We start from the raw sequence: 17,030 nt of genomic DNA, 5'->3' as shown, positions 1-17,030 counted from the left end.
TATTACATATCTTTTTTATATATCTTTATCGTATTTTAATTTACTAATCTTGATTAATATAATGAATCCCTGGGAGCGCCTCTACCGATACGCACATGTTTCAAAATGATTTTCATCAGGATTGAGGCTCCCACATATAACTAAAACACAAAAATTATCAATATTAATCACTGAGAATCCCTTCATTTTTATTTTCATTGTATTACATTACATTACATTAGAGATTTCTATTCCGCCATTACCTTGCGGTTCAAGGCGGATTACAAAAGATGGGAGTTACAAAAGATGGGAGTTACAAAAGATGTAAAGAAGGAGTTGTAATGGGGGTTACAATGGAAGAATAATAGTCATTTCTAGCGTTGTAAAGAGTAGATCATTTGTAGAGAATTGTAAAGAGTCGATCAATTGTCATTTCTAGAGTTGTTAAGAGTAAGTGTTGTTAAGAGTAAGAGTTGTTAAGAGTAGGTGTGGTTAGGACTGTTTCAGGAATTTCTTGAAGAGTATAGTTTTTATTTCTTTTCTGAACATCTTGTAGTCTGGGGTGGTTAACAGTAGGTTGGAGATTTGGTTATCCAGTTTTGCGGCTACAAACTATTTACTATTCTACAAACATTCTGACCAGGACTTAACGTTTATTTTAAATATATTTAAGAATTATTTAGCATTACTTACTAACGCGCTTCAAAGCTGTCGCTCCTCTCCATAAGATATCATGTTAAGGTTAGCGTCTGTGTCAGTTCCAGTTTTTAAACAAAATGGAACCCGGAACTGATTTCAAGGAGGGAGTGAATATCTTTCAACAAACTAGCGAGAACACACCACCATCTTAAACATATACTTCAGTGATGTTAATTAAAACTAAGTGTTGCACCTTACGAGGCCCCTTCATATTATGAACATCATAACTGCTTCTTCACTCAATCCATTTAAAGCTAAAATGTTCAAATAATAATTTCATTTGTTGTCCAGAGCTTTTATATTCAGAGCCATTTTATAGTTTTAAAACTAGGTAATACAATTTTAAAAACTAGATACTACAACTAGTGAGGCCCCTTTATACTATAGACATCCAGTCGATTTCTTCATTCAAGCCATTTGGAACTAAAATACGATAAAGATATGTAATATCGATCCTATGACGATCGGGCGATTGTGATATGTTTCACAGTAACCAAATGGGCTTGGGTGCCCTCTGAGGATCATCAAGCAATATATGAACATAAACAACTGTAAGACTGGAAGTTGATATTTGTTGTTATAATTGTAACCAGTCCATGAATAGCAGGTGTTATTGAAACTAACTTCCTTTAAAGAAAGGCACAACTATATTCAATCTATGTAAACTACAACTGGAGCTAATTCTAGTTGGAAAAGATATTAGCTAAAAAACCCCTAACAAAATTAAGCCATGAAACATATTATTAATAATAATAATAATAATAACTTTATTCTTCTATACCGCCACAATCTTGCGACTTCTAGGCGGTTTACAATCAAGAGTGCTGGACATTCAGTGAAATACAATAAGTAGATATTCAGAAGAAATACAGAGATCAGAGACCTCAGGAGGCAATAGTATAGAAATACAATTTGCTGAGCGAAAATGTAATATGTACATATAGCAACGTAAAGTTAAAAATAAAGCAACAGGCTTTAAATATTATTCGAGATTGAAGTGATACCTAGTGTAGTTCTCTAAATAGAAGTGACACTTGGCTAAACTTGCCCTGTCTGAAAATCATTCGAGCTGCTATATTTTGTGACAATTGTAGTTTATTCCTTAATTTCACTGTAATACCTAAATACAGAACACTACAATAATCCAAATGGGGTAAAATTGAACTCTGCACTAAGAAACTTAAAATGTTGTTAAAAGTAAGCTCTAACGGACCTTAATTGTTTCAATTTGTATAAATTTTTATACAAATTATTCACTTGAGCCTCAAAAGAATCTATATAATGCCCAGTACTTTTGGAGAAAGCAGAAGCAGTAGCATAGTGAGGGTGAGAGGTGCCAGGGGCACCTTCCCCACCATGCAATACGCCCCTTCTCATTCCCCGTACCTTTTAAATTTCTCCGACGCAAGCAGCGTGCACGCATCAGTGTCGGCTTGCCCTATGACAGGAGCGTCAAAGTCCTTCCTCGAGGGCCGGAATCCATTCGGGTTTTCAGGAATTTCCCAATGAATATGCATGAGATCTATTTGCATGCACTGCTTATATTGTATGCTAATAGATCTCATGCATATTCATTGGGGAAATCCTGAAAACCCAACAGGATTGCGGCCCTCGAGGACCGACATTCGACACCCCTGCCCTATGATGTCACTTTTTAAGCATGGGACCTGGAGAGAAACAAGACAGAAAGAAGATTGACTCATTTATGCATTGGTGCTGGAGAAGGATTTTATGCTTGCCATGGACCACCAGAAGAAAAAATTGATTCTGGAAGAGATCAAACTGGCGATGTCAGTTGAAGTCCAAATGATGAAAGTTACAACTGTCTTATTTTGATCATACCGTCAGAAGAGAAAGATCATTGGAGAAGGACATCATGTTTGGGGAGATCAAAGGAACCAGGCGAAGAGAGCAACCTGCCACCAGATGGCTGGAAACGTTGAAAGCCACCGTGGGGATGATGCTGGAGAACCTTACCAGACTAGCACAAAACCGATTTTCTTTTTGGATCTGTAATTCATCAAGTCGCTAGGACTCAAACCACAAGTCAAGCACCTAACTAACTGCATTATTTTGAAAGGATTATTTAGACCATCAATGTTTGTTCTAGCATGCACTGTTCAATTTGACTAATAGACCGAGTTCATATTTAGGCACATTCATGACTTGAGGAAAAAAGGGAGAGAGATTTTGTAATTAGCTACAGTGTTCTGCATAAGTTCACTATATACAGTACAATTAAGCACATACTTACTTATATGTGGCTTTAGAGTAGTTGTCTACTTTTCTTTATCTAATATAATAAAATGGTAAGCCGCGCATGCGCACTTCCTAAGTGTGTGCCGGTTTTCCGTGAGCTGTGGCGACACATAGGAAGTGCGCATGCGCGGCTTACGATTCTTTGAAAGATGCGGCGGTGGCTTCTCTCACGATCCCCGCCTGCGTCGGACTTCCGACGCAGGCGGGGATCATGAGAGGAGCCACCGCCGCGTCTTTCAACTAAAAAAAAAAAAAAAAAACCAAGGCGGATGTCGGCCCGATGGCTGGAGTTCACCGCTGAGTCCGGTGAGGAGTGCTTCCCTCAACAGGAACCATCGGGTCTAATTCAAATACTCCCGGCAGGTTGGGAGGGGGCGGAGCAGGCTCGCATGCCTGGCGGGGACCGGACAGGAACTAGACTCCCTGCAGGAGCCAGCCTGATGGCTGGAGATCACCGGACTGGACAGGGGGAGCAGGTAAGGGGGTGCTGCAGTACAGGAGGAGCAGGGAAGAGGTGATTCTGGACAGGGGGGGAGGTAACAGGAAGGGAGGCCTACTGCTGGATAGGGAAGCAGGGAAGAGGTGCTGCTAGACAGTGGGGGGGGGGAGGTAAAAGGAAGGGAGAAGGGCTCCTGCAAAGGAGAAGAGCTACTGCTGGATATGGGGAGCTGGAAATGGGGTGATGCTGAACAGGGGGAGATAAAAGGAGAAGGGCTACTGCTATATAGGGGGAGCAGGGAATGGGAGGGGGTGCTGCTGGACAGGGATGGTAAAAGTAAGGGAGGAGGTAAAAGTAAGGGAGAAGAGCTGCTAGCACCCGTTAATGTAACGGGCTAAACAACTAGTAGAATACTATTGTAGTAGGGCTAACCACTTACACTGACCATAGAGCTGGTGTAAACACTTGTGCCTAAGTTGCTTAAAGAATGCATGTAAATTATAGCACACTCCTCCCTCTGTAGTTGCAGGGGGTAGGGGCAGAGCCATCCCGTGAATAAAGAAAATTTTCAATTAGCTTTTGGGCCGACTCTGAGCCACCCCCAGACCTTACCTGGTGGTCTAGTGGTAACATGGGGTAGGAGTGATCTTCCTACACTCCTGCCCTGTGCAGAGCTGTGCTGCGAATTCCTGTGGTCTCACGAGACTACAACGGGAGTTTCCACTGTAGTCTCGTGAGACCAAGGGAACTAGGAGCATGGCTATGCACGGGGCAGAAGTATAGGAAGATCGTTCCTGCCACACACCACCACTGGACCACCAGGTAAGGTCCGTGCATGAAGTTGCCTCCGATCACCCCCTCCTCCGATCGCCCCAATCCAAGTCCTGGGGCCGGTTCTGGTCGATGCGGCTGCCTCCGAGCAATTCTCTAGGGGGGGGGGCAGGTAAAAAATTGCGAATAGTCAAAACCGCAAATTAGGGAGGGGGGAAGTGTATTCTAGACTGTAATTATGTATGCGTAAACAATCATACTGATCTCTACTGGATAGTGTTGGACAAATCATGCAAATAATAATTTTTATAAAGCACTCTGAAAATGTAAGCATGGCTTTATTGAGCTGATCTGAGTTCTGGACTCCTTTACTCATAATCCATAAGGCTTAACTACATACTGTTGACAATAATGTGTTTTATTTACAAGAATGAAATATATCCCCCCCCTTATACAAAACGATATTGCAGTTTTTAGATAGGTCGTCCAAGGCATGGTGTACTTATCGAAGAACCCTCAACAGAATATTTCTAAATCTCCCTTCCACAAAAAATCTTTAATACAAACATGTTTTCCACTCCATGTTCACCTTTCTAGGAGTAAAAACTTGGAATGACCTTATAGAAATGACCAGAACAGAACCTAACTACACCATATTCCGGAAGAAACTGAAAACCCATCTATTTGACAATCACCTGTATCCTCTCCTCCCCCTCCACCCCTCTCCCTACCCACCTCTTCTTTCTCCCCTCCTCCCCCCTACTCCATAAGTCGCCTTGAGCCTGCCTAGGTATGAGCAATGCAGAAATAGAAGATTAGATAACCAAAACAGGTTTTTAGACATATCCAGAGACTTTCTAGGCCTCTGAATGTTGCTGTGCACCCAGAGCTCAAAGAGGCATTTTTGGAGAAGTGGTTAGGGCGGGAGGTGGGTGGGATGTAGGCTGACTTAGACTTAGTTGTCGTGCAGGGATAATCAAAAGTTTAATGAGACTGCCTAGACTAGGGGTAAGCAATTCCGGTCCTCGAGAGCCAGAGCAGGTTTTCAGAATATCCACAATAAATATGCATGAGATAGATTTGCATCTCAAGGAGATAGTGCATGCAAATCCATCTCCGGAACTTATGCGTTGTGACTTAGGCGATCTAAATACAGGTATAAGTGCCCAGAAGTTATCCAAAGTGACCAGATAACCACTGCAGGGACAAAGTGCAGACCCACACACACTGTGGGCTCAATCAGTGACTTCACCCATCTGTCCTGTTATCCTTGGAGAACACCTACAACAGGTGAGTAATTTTAATTTTTGGAAATTGTCTTCATTGGATCAGATTTTACAACAAGATGCCTCTTTGAAGCCAATGTTATAAAAACTAATCTGAGACGCTATTATAAATGTTGCCTAGTTTTAAGTGGCAGGAAAACACAAAGATGGCCTGTTACAGAATGCTGACTAGCAGAAAAGTATGCACAATGATTTGCTAGTGCAGTGTATTGCAAACTGTGTGCCATGGCACACTAGTGTGCCGCCCGAGATTTCAGGTGTGCCATGAGATGTCTGGGAGGAGGAGAGGCACCTGCGCTGGCTGACCGCCTACAGGACGTGCCTCTTGCGGCGAGAGGCACATCCTACAGGCAGTCAGTTGGCACTAATGCCTCTCTGCGCTTCTTCACATCTAGCCACCCCCTTCCCTCCCCCAGATGCTCAAGGCCTCGTCTAGATGTGCAGATATCGATGTGATGTCACATATGCACGTGACATCATCGCGTTGACATCCACCCATTTACAGATGCCTTGAGCGGTGACCACAACGTTTAGTGTGCTGCGGCTTCACAAAGTTTGCGAGACACTGTGATAGAGCATATTTTGCCAACAGACATATTGTGACTGGGTGCGGCCAAGCTGGGCTCAGCAAGTGGCCTAACCCAGTGCACACAAACCTCGGCAGAGTGGTTTGCAAGGTTGTTTTGGTAGCTTGGTACTGCCTTAATAAAGAGTTCAAAACCTTAGGTACAATTTTCTTGGGTCCTGTTTATTGTTTCACCAGCACAAGTGTCAAATAAATTCTCAGGTATGCTTAAGTCCAGCATTCACAAACCAAACCAAACAATTGATGTCCAAGCCTAAAATATATGCCAGAATATAAAAGCCTTATTTCAACAAAATGAAAGCTTTTCTTATGCCAGGCTTAATGCCCCAAGGGAGGGATCCTCTCCAAATAATTTTCCCTCTATGGATCAGCTTGGAAAGATTCCCTCCCTAGATCCCAACAAAATGGCTGCCTGTGGCTTATGCTTTAAAGTTCAAACAAAACTTCACTTTTTCCACAATAATCTTGTGCACCAGTTCTTTTCATATAACCCCCCTTTAACAATGGCTTTCAGCTTATTCCCATGCCTTCTAAGCTAGGCAAATCAGTTCCTTCTATTTCCATATAACAGGAACTTTCACTAGCAGCCATTTCAAAAGCAGCATTAGCCTTATCCCCTTCCTCACAAACTTCTACCTTAGTTTTCTGCCATAGTAAGGATTGCTGCTTTCATAGGCTGTAGTGTGTTGCTGTATGGCTTTGGGTAGAGCTGGAACCGTTTCTGTGTGAAAGTTACTCCCTTTTCTTTCACTGCAGTGTGCTGATTAGCCCTTACTGCAGGTATGTTAGAGTAGCAGGCCCTCTGAAGCCTTCTAATCTGGCCTGAACCAGTATCAGCCTGATTGGGTGTGGCTTGTATTCCATCCCTGCTTTTCCCCTTCCCTGGTCATGTGGCTGCTGGGACATGTAGTCTTCCCAGCTGTTTCCTTACAGCTGGCTTAGGGAAAGCTAAACCAGTGATGGTTGCTTTAGGCATGGCTTGAGGAGGTTTAACTATGGGAAGGCTTGGCTTTTGAATATTCCTAGGGGCTGCTTTGGGAGTTAAATTAGCAGGTTTAGAAATACTTTTAATGTTTTTAACTTTACCTTCCTCTTTGGGAAAGGTTTCCTAACTAGGAACAGGGGCAGCCCTGTGACAACCTGTATGGAGCAGTATATTGGACAGGGCATGGGCAGACCATACACAGGGTGTATGCATTAATATAGAATTGGCAATTCTATCCATGGATGCCTGCATCTCTCCCCGTAGATTCCAACTCAAGAACAGGAAATGGCTTATCTTTATTCTTTTTCCTTGCTGGTACATATGTAATGGCAGTTATGCCACCTTACATTTTGAACCACACTTGTATGTCAAAACGGCCATTTGGAAGCAGACTGGTGGAGAGAATGAGCTGCTTTCCTATTCCTGCTATCTCCAGTCAAAGTAGTCAGATAGACTGGGTGGTAATGAAGTCTTCTGGTTTGTGGTTCCTGTGGGCTAAAAAGCCCATTCACTCAGACCAGTGAGTACAGAGGAATATAAATGCCAAAAATAATATGCAGAGAACATATTAAAAAGGTCACCTTAGTTTATTGGGGCCAGTGAACATCAAGCCTTAAATAAAACATACCCTAATGGCTGGTTCTAATACAGATCAACACATGGATCACTTAACTGGAGCAAATGATAACTCATTTTGCAAATTCATTGCTTGTTTTTATTATGTGTCTTTCATTGCACAGATTAATGTTTTGGCTGCAATTAGCTTAATCACTTAACTCTAAAGGCTGCTTTTTAACACTCATTTGACTGCAGGAATTCTGGAAGTCAATTTAACCTGAATTAGAAAGCCTCACAGCAGCTGGCAAGCTCTAATACATTAAATAGATGATAGAAACAGAATTTATTTTGGAGGTGTATAAAAGTAGGCAGAATAACAACAAAGAGATAGATACAGCAGATGTCCCAGCAGCAACCACTCCTAAAAACAGAAATAAAAACAAACAAAAAAAAAAACCCAACAAAAAACAATTGTAGGGCAATTCTATAAAGTGGAGCCTGGTCGGCACCACTTACGCACATCAAAGGCGCCATGAATTTGACAGTTTAACACCTATGCGCAATAGGTGCTATTCTATATGGTTGCATCTTAGTGTCATAGCACCTAACTGCAAGTGGGGCATACATGTGGATGAAGCATGAATAAGCCATGGATGTGACTCCCAGTTAGGCTCATAGATTCTCCGAGGACACAATGGCATAATATTCTCACATGTGAGTGATGTCCGCCCCAAGGGATTCAAGATCAAAACTTAAACACATCTAAAAAAAACAAAAAACACCCAAGTCGGCACTTGGATGACCTAAAAGACAGGTTTTCCAAGTGCTGATAATCAAACCAAGTTTCTGGACGTGCCACGGGACTTTTTATGCCTCAATGTCTCTGTGCGCCCAGAGCTGAAAGAGGTATATCTGGAGAAGTGGTTAGGGTAGTATGTGAGCGGGATGGGGACCAACCTAGACTTAGTCATCCTGCAGGGATAATCGAATGTTTTACTAGACATCCTGGACAAAATGTAAACATTGAGAGAAAAAAAATCTGGATGTAATTTTCAAAAATGGGCATTTTCCAACTGCTGACTTTAGGCATCTAGCACCATACGCCTAAACTGGACGTATGTTTTGATTTTGCTCCTCTAAGTGTAGTATCACTTTATATTTGAAGGTACCTTTTAGGATAAGGCCCTCCGTTAGTATTGCAGAGACTTGAGCCAAAGACTGAAGAGATTTAAAAAGGCTTTTATTATACAAGCATATATGCTGGACTTCTGAGCAGAACTAGCTGCATAAACAGAAGACCCTGAGAATTTCAAACACAAAGATTATATAGTGTCCTAACCAGTCCGAACCAGTTTGACCAGTTCTGACCAAAAGGTAGGAGCAAAGAGAAAAACAAAACCATAAATCCATCCTATAATCTACACATCTTAGGCTAACTAGCATCTACATTCCTCTGCCTCCTGGCTGTACCAGACACTAAGACAGATACATAGTACAGGCCTGCATGCATACGTGATTTCTCAGAGCAGTAAAATGGAGTCACAACTTGTTCTTTGTACTAATTATGACCCACTGATCTAAAATGGAGTTTTCTTCATCTACACCGTGACCCAGCCATGTCAGCTAGCTGGGGATCCTTCATTCCCAACTTTTCTTCTGTAGGCTAGCTGACTAACTGGGTTACGGGAGGTCAGGGCCATCTGTATCAGAGGTGGGGACTGGGTGATAGGAGGAAAGGGCCAGGACTAGGGCGGTGGTACTTTTGTCAATCGTAGTCCTAATAGTACGGTTAAGGGTTTTCAATAAACATGGTAACAGGCAAGGAAGAACACAAAATATGACAGAGAATACCAGGAAAATTATGGTGAGGGCTTTAAAGAGTCCCGGTTTGGAGGCCCAATCAGTCAGTGAGTTAAGTCCAAATATATCAGCAGAAAAACCCTTCCAAGTCTGGACAGGAACGTGAGCTAATCTGGTAATTTTATCTATGACCTCTTCAACCACAAATCCTTCATCATCCAGTTGTAGACAGCAGTTGGAAAGATTGAATTTGCCACATACCCCTCCTTCAGCGGCCAACAGATAGTCTAAGGCCAGTCGGTTCTGATAGATGGCGGTACGCATCATAGTGTTCGCTTTGGCCAGGGCTCCCAGGGCCCTAGCTGTTTCATTGGTGATAACTTCTAAAACTGCCTGCAGTCGTATGAGGCGGTTAAGCATGTAGATTGGGGTCCGGTACCCAAACATACCATCATCAGCCCAAGTAGCAGGACCGTAGACAGCAATGATGCGCTCCGGGGGCCAAGTGTCATCCCATTTACCGATTTCCAAACTTCTTTCAGGACGGGCCCGTTGATCGAATACTGGGACAGCCAGATGTTCTCCTTCGGATAACGGGAGGAGGAAGAAGGCTGGTTTGATAGTGCCCAGAACACAAGTGCCAGTCCAATTTGAGGGTAGAGTGGGGTATGCCGTTTTCCCACAGATCCAGTAGTATCCTTCCGGTGCAGCCCAAGGGGCAGAAGCAGGCAGGTTGAGGTAGACATTTAATGTGGTAGCATTGCCAGTAGTATTCCATCGTCTGGGTATTTTTAACTTAGGATCTCCGGTCCAATAAGTCCAACCGGGCTGAGAGGTGCTGTTTTTAGTCCATAAGGATTGGCACTGCAGGTGTCCAACACGAGTGGTAAAGGATGGTCCGAGACGCTGTATGCAGTGTTTTGCCAGAATGGAGTTTTTCAGGGGCCAGCTGGGTGCCCGCTGTAAGTTGGGGGTGTAGTTGAAAGACGGGAGGCTGGCCAGCCGGAGCATGGAAACCTGTTTAGCCTCCCATGGCCATTTCTCTCCCATATTTGTGCCCCCGCAGACATAACAGTTTGTCAGATTTAAGGTGGCTCCTATGGCTTCAGCGAACTGTATGAAAAGGTTGCGGGTGGTGGCAGAGGGCACAAAGTCTTGTTGGTCTAGTTTCATATGTTCATAAAAGTCAGGAAACACAATGCTGTGTTGTTCAGGGATCCGGTGTCTCTCAACGAGTTTGATGTGTAAGACAGTACCAGGGTCTGTGCCCTTACCGTATATCTGTAGGCCCACAAGATAGCGAGCTTTCCGGAGGCTATCATCGAGGTTCCATTTAAACGGCTGTAGGATAGTGAAGTTAAGTGGATTACAGTTCTGGAGGCCACAGTCAGAGGTAGTCACCCCTTTAGATAATATGGCTCGGGTGGTAGGCAGTCGGGTCATACCCCAAGTAGCCCAGGATACACATCTCCAGTAGTTACAGTAGTAGTGTTCGGAAGACCCTTCACAGTGGGACGGCTTCTGTCCCGCCAGGCACATGTATTTATCATTGTGCATATATTCCCTCCTCCATGCCAGGGCACCACAACGTCCAAGGAAGGTGGGGTTTTGGTCCATGGCATGGCAAGCATCAAAGAGGACTGAGGCCGGGACATAGGGATTAGTGACCAGGGTTTGTTGAATCAGGGGGCCCTGATCCCAGACTGACCTGACCTCTATCCAAGTATCCCTATTAGTTGCTTTGGGGTCAAAACAGATCTGTGAGTCTCCATTATTACATATAGAATATTCAACCTTGTTATATATACATACAGGGGTCACTAGTTGACCCTTACACTCATAATTAGTTTGAAATCTAATAACATTTTCCGTTTTGCCCCCATTGTCCACTAGTGCCACACAAGGGGCACACCCAGGCGTGGGAGGGGTAGGGGACATGGACAATGTTGGCAAGACGCAAATCACAAGCAGTATATACACAACAGAGTTCATTTTAAATATCTTGACAGATCTCTGGATCAGACGTGCGTGATTACTCTTCCAGAGTGTGGGGCAGCCGTGTGATTTTCAGTTGAAGGTCAGTAGGCCCTTTTTCACAAATATACTCAGCAGCGGGCTTCACACGGCTGTAGTGAATCCAAGACTCGTGACGGGACAATTTGACAGCTGTGGGAGAAGCAAGTAAGACAGTGAAAGGCCCTGTCCAAAGGGGTTTCAGCGGTTCTTTCTTCCATACTTTTAGCCACACTTGATCCCCAGGTTTGTAGAGGTGAACAGGGGTTGTAATTGGTAGCGGGGCTCTAGAAATGACCCAGTTCTGTAATTTCATAATGGTCTTTCCTAGCTGCTTTATCTCTGCGTCTGTGATAGCGTTCCCTATCTGTTCAAGAGACTCAGGGTCTGGGCTGACTATCGGAGGAGGTCGGCCATACATGAGCTCAAATGGGGACAACCGATTGCGTTTACCTGGGGTACAGCGGATGCGAAATAGAACAGAAGGAATCAGTTTGGGCCATGGCAGGCGGCTTTCCTCTGCCGCTTTTCCGAGGAGGGTTTTAATAGTTCTGTTGATGCGTTCAACTTGGCCAGAGCTCTGGGGGTGATAGGCCGCATGTAATTTCCAGGTGATTTGCAGAGCCCGAGAGACAGCTTGTGTGACTTGTGATATGTAGGCGGGGCCATTATCGCTGCCAATCACTAGGGGCAGGCCATAGCGAGGGATGATGTCATGGAGTAAAGCCTTTACTATTTCCCTACTTTTCTCTGTGCGCACTGGGTAGGCCTCTGGCCACCCAGTGTGGGAATCAATGAAAACCAGGAGGTAACGGAACCCATGGGAGGGGGGCAAGTGGGTAAAATCAGTAGAGAGGACTTGCATGGGGTGTGAACCGATAGGCTGGTGACCAGGAACGGGGGACCTGACAGAAGAGGGGTTGTGTCGGAGGCAAATGACACAGCGGAGCAGGACATGGGAGATGAGTTGAGAGAGATTCGGGATATAGAAATTCTGTCGGAGAAGAGTGCGGAGAGCTGGGTTACCGGCATGAGAAAAATCGTGTGCACGTTGGACAACAGTGAGGGCCAGGAGTTGAGGGACGTACAGGAGGGGGGTGGATGTATGAGAGGAAGGTATAGTAATCCATCCAGATGGGAGGGTGCAATGGCCAGATTGCTGCACGGCCCACTTGCGCTCGGGGTCAGTGTACTGGGGGGAAAGGGAATGAAGGAAAGGTTGAGGGGAGGAAAGGGATAACAGAAGAGGGGGTGTGGGCGGACCTTGGAGGGCCGCCTGGCGAGCCGAGCGGTCAGCCAAGGCATTACCGCGGCCGATGAAATCACGGAGGCGACGGTGGGCCCGGCAGTGCATGATAGAAACTTTGGAGGGTAACAAGATAGCATCCAAAAGGTCCAGGATGAGTTGGTGGTGTTGGATAGGGGATCCAGAGGAGGTGAGGAAGGAACGCTGGCGCCAGAGGGCAGCGTGGGCATGAACAGCTAGAAAGGCATATTTAGAGTCAGTGTAGAGGTTGCAGGTAGAGTTAGCACAGTATCGGAGGGCAGCTGTGAGGGCCACAAGTTCGGCTGCCTGGGCTGAGGGGGCAGGAGTTAGGGAACCCGAAAGGATAACTATATCTGTAGTGGTCACCGCATATCCGGAGCGACGAGTCCCGGACTCGTCCAAGAAGGAGGAGCCATCTGTGAAAAGGATATAGTCCGGGTTGGACAGTGGGCGATCAGAAAGATCAGGGCGGGAAGAGTAGACAGAATCGATAGCATGAAGACAATCATGTGACAAGGAAGAGGGGGCTGCAGTGGAGAGGAGTGACAAGGAAGAGGGGGCTGCGGTGGAAAGGAGTACAGGAAGCAGGGTGGAGGGATCAAGGGGGCTCACAAGGACGAGGGAAAGGGTGGGGTTCTCAGAGAAGAGCGCAGTATATTTCAGGAGACGCTCATTTGATAACCAGAGGTGGGCCCGATAGTCCAGGAGGGAGAGGACATCATGCGGGACATGAACTGTCAAGTGCTGACCAAAGGTAAACTTAGAGGCATGGGCTACTAAGTCAGCGGCAGCGGCTACGGCCCGGAGGCAAGGGGGCCAACCAGAGGCGACAGGGTCAAGTTGCCGGGAGAGATAGGCAGCAGGGCGTTTCCAAGAACCGAGGGTTTGCAGAAGGACTCCTGAGGCAATTCCGGACCGTTCATGACAGTATAAGTGGAAAGGTTTCTCAGGATCGGGGAGGCCCAGAGCAGGGGCCGACAGAAGTGCAGAGCGCAGGGAGTCATGGGCCTTTTGTTGGGCGGAGGTCCAAAGGAAAGGTGAGCGATCAGGCCCTTTGGTAGCCTCGTAAAGGGGTTTAGCCAGAGTGGCAAAGTCAGGTATCCAAAGACGACAGTACCCAGCTATGCCGAGGAAGGTGCGGAGAGATTTACGGTCAGTCGGGGTGGGCAGAGAACACAGTGCCTCAGCCCGATCAGGTGGTAGGGAACGCTGGCCCTGTGAAATGGTGAAGCCGAGGTAGGTGACTGAGGGCAGAGAAAACTGAGCCTTCTTGAGGCTGACCCGATATCCACAGTCGTATAGGTGGAGGAGCAGGGAAAGGGTGTGTGTGTGCGCTGAAGAGAGGTCAGGGCAACAGAGGAGGAGATCATCAATGTACTGGAGAAGGCAGGCAGGGGGTGGAAGGGAAAAGGAGCTGAGGTCTTGGGCTAATGCCGTACTGAACAGGGTTGGGCTGTTTTTGAAGCCCTGGGGTAATCTGGTCCAGGTTGCCTGGGTAGGGGATCGGGAAGGGTCAGGGTCCGGTCGCTCAAAGGCGAAAATGGGTTGACTGACCGGGGCCAGTCGGCAACAGAAAAAGGCATCCTTAAGGTCCAAGACCGTGAAGACAGTGGCAGAGGGTGGGATATGGGACAGGAGGGTATAGGGGTTGGGAACCAGAGGGTGGATATCAGTGGTGCGAGAGTTAACTGCACGAAGATCCTGGACAGGGCGGTAGTCAGGGGGATCTCCAGGTTTGAGAACCGGGAGGAGGGGAGTGTTCCAAGGGGATGTACAGGGACGGATAAAGCCATCTCGGGCAAGGCGATCCAAATGAACAATGATAGAGGTCAAAGCCCGTTTAGGGATATGATACTGTTTGATTGAAACTGGGGTGGCAGCAGGTTTCAGGTCAATCACAAAAGGAGGAATGTTGTGTGCCAATCCAGGAGACCCAGACTCAGCCCAAAGATCAGGAGGAACAGTAAGGAGGTAGGACGGGACAGCGGGATGAGGAGCCGGTTCCCCGGAGGGAGACTGCATGAGGGAACAGAGGCGGGAAGACAAATGCCGATCTAGGGGTTGACTAGCGAGGAGAGGATCATCAGGAATGTGCAGGGAAAATCCTCGTGTGGTTATGGAAATGGAAGCGTGCAAGGCCTGTAGAAGATCGCGGCCCAGCAAGGGGATAGGGCAGGAAGGCATATATATGAACCGGTGAGGGATAGCATGGGGGCCGAGGGAAACTGGCAACGGTTCAAGAATGGGGGCAGCGGTTTGGGATCCCGTGGCGCCGGAGACCTCAATGGTATCTGGGGAGAAACGACTGAGGGGTTTAGTGAGAACGGAGTGCTGAGCACCTGTGTCAACCATCATGGTGACTTTGTGGTTCCCTATTTGGACATCGACCAAGGGTTCAAGGGAACCTAGGGAGTAGACGGGCAGGACATGGGTCAGTCGTACTCCCGAAACCGGTCTGTCTCAGTATTCACCATCTGAATCAGGGGCAGTGTCCTGGACCATAGCGATACTAGGGAGTGGTCGGGGAGCCAGAGAGGGACCGGCACGGGGTCCAGGCCTACCGGAAACGGCTGGGGGTCCGGATCGGGGATTAAACCGATCCTGAGAGGGTCGATTGGGACATTCATTTTTCCAGTGTCCTGATTGTTTACAGTAAGCACATTGATCTCGGGCCAGATCAGGGCGGGTTCCTGGACCCGGTGTGAACCCTGGACCAGTGGGAACAGGAGGGGGACCAACCTTATAGGGAGTGCGGAGGGCTAGGGCAAAGAGGTCTGCCTTTCGGCGGAGACAGCGATCAGCTTCTCGCCGAGCGGCAGTGTCGCGGTTCATAAAAACACGCTGAGCTATTTCTAACAGCTGGGTAGTTGTCATGCCAGCGAATCCCTCTTGCTTTTGAAGCTTACGGCGGATGTCAGGCTGGGCTTGGCTGACAAAAGAGGTATTTACCATGCGTAGATTTTCAGGGAGTTCCGGGTCAAAAGGGGTATAAGTACGATAGGCTTCGGTCAGGCGTTCAAGAAACGCAGCGGGAGATTCATCAGGTTTTTGCATGATTTCGGCTACACGAGTAACATTTATGGGTTTCCGAGAACTCTGAACTAAGCCCTGTATAATATATTTGCGATACGAGTCTAGTAAAGTCATGTGGGCAGGTTGGTCAGGTTGCCAGGAGGGATCTGTGTCAGGGAAATGTATCGTAAGCCAGTTGTCAGGATTCGGGTCCACGGAGGCTAAAGTTTGGGCATGTTTCCGGGCCTCAGAAAGGGCTCGGCGCCGTTCTTCAGTGCTCAGTAGGCAGACTAAAAGTTGCTGACAGTCTGCCCAAGTGGGCAGGTGGGTCTGGAATATGGAGGTAAGGAGATCAATAGTAGCTTGAGGTTTTTCAGAGAAGGGCGGACAGTTCGTTTTCCAATTATAAATATCAGTGGTTGAAAAGGGGGTGTATACCAGATGGGTTATCGGAGGTCGGGGAAGCCCTTGGTTATCCGGGAGCTGGGCGGTGAGAGTATGTCGGAGGGGAAGTATGGCAGCGGGCTTATCAGGACGATGTCGAAGACGAGATTGCAAGGGGGGGCTGCAGGATGCCTGGGGGTCAGGTTGAGGGTGGAGGGCTTGTTGGGGAGGTAAATCAGGGGATGGGGGTAAATCGGGATCCTGAATATCACGGTCACCAGGACCGACAGGAACGTTCAAATCGGGTCGAGGGGTATACGAAGGAGGGGGCGCTGAGGGTTCCAACGGATCCGGTCCACTATCTAATGGCTCGGATAAAACTGGGCAGTTTTCCTGGACCTTCCGCCGGAGGGCCATTACATGCACTAAGGTAGCTTTGTCCAATTGGGGTTTAAGCCAGGAAGGTTTTAGTCGGACCGTATCCAACCAACTATCTATATAAGGGAACTGATCAGGATGTCCCTCAGTGGGACTGGTGACACGGATATATACCTGACGTATAATATTCAAATCCAGAGTACCCTCGGGGGGCCATCCTACACCGAAAGTGGGCCATTCATATGCACAAAATTTAATGAGGGTAGATTTTGTCATTTTAGGGTCGCCATAATCACCAGAAAAGGCGGTAGTAAAATGGTTAAGCATAATCTGAAGGGGGTCGGTGGGCTTGGTGCTGCTCTGACCCATATTATACAATCTGTATATGCACCCTACAAAAATTCCAATTTCCAGAAACCAGAATCCTATATACCTCCCCGCGCTTCACGTCGGATTAAGAAGTTACTAGACAGGAAAGGTAGAGACAGGATAGAGAAGAAATCAACTTCTCACTTACCAAGACAGGTCCGGTACCGGCACAACAAAACCAGGAGCCAGAAATCTCCACCGATGTGTTCCTTCTCGAGGTGCAATCCGTTGTCTTCGACGAGAGA

General features: G+C 46.8%; 1 protein-coding gene across 1 annotated transcript in view; it reads right to left on the bottom strand.

The window, feature by feature from the left end:
• FAM135B (family with sequence similarity 135 member B) overlaps nucleotides 1-6,772 on the bottom strand; it is a 412,048-nt gene extending 405,276 nt beyond the window's left edge. Inside the window, exon 1 of the mRNA XM_033934533.1 lies at nucleotides 6,656-6,772. The gene's annotated coding sequence lies outside the window, so the exon portion shown is untranslated. The remainder of the gene's footprint in view (nucleotides 1-6,655) is intronic.
• Between the last annotated feature and the right edge of the window lie 10,258 nt (nucleotides 6,773-17,030).

Source organism: Geotrypetes seraphini, chromosome 2, assembly GCF_902459505.1.
Source record: "Geotrypetes seraphini chromosome 2, aGeoSer1.1, whole genome shotgun sequence".
Taxonomy (NCBI): domain Eukaryota; kingdom Metazoa; phylum Chordata; class Amphibia; order Gymnophiona; family Dermophiidae; genus Geotrypetes; species Geotrypetes seraphini.
This window is presented reverse-complemented; position numbering and strand designations above follow the sequence as displayed.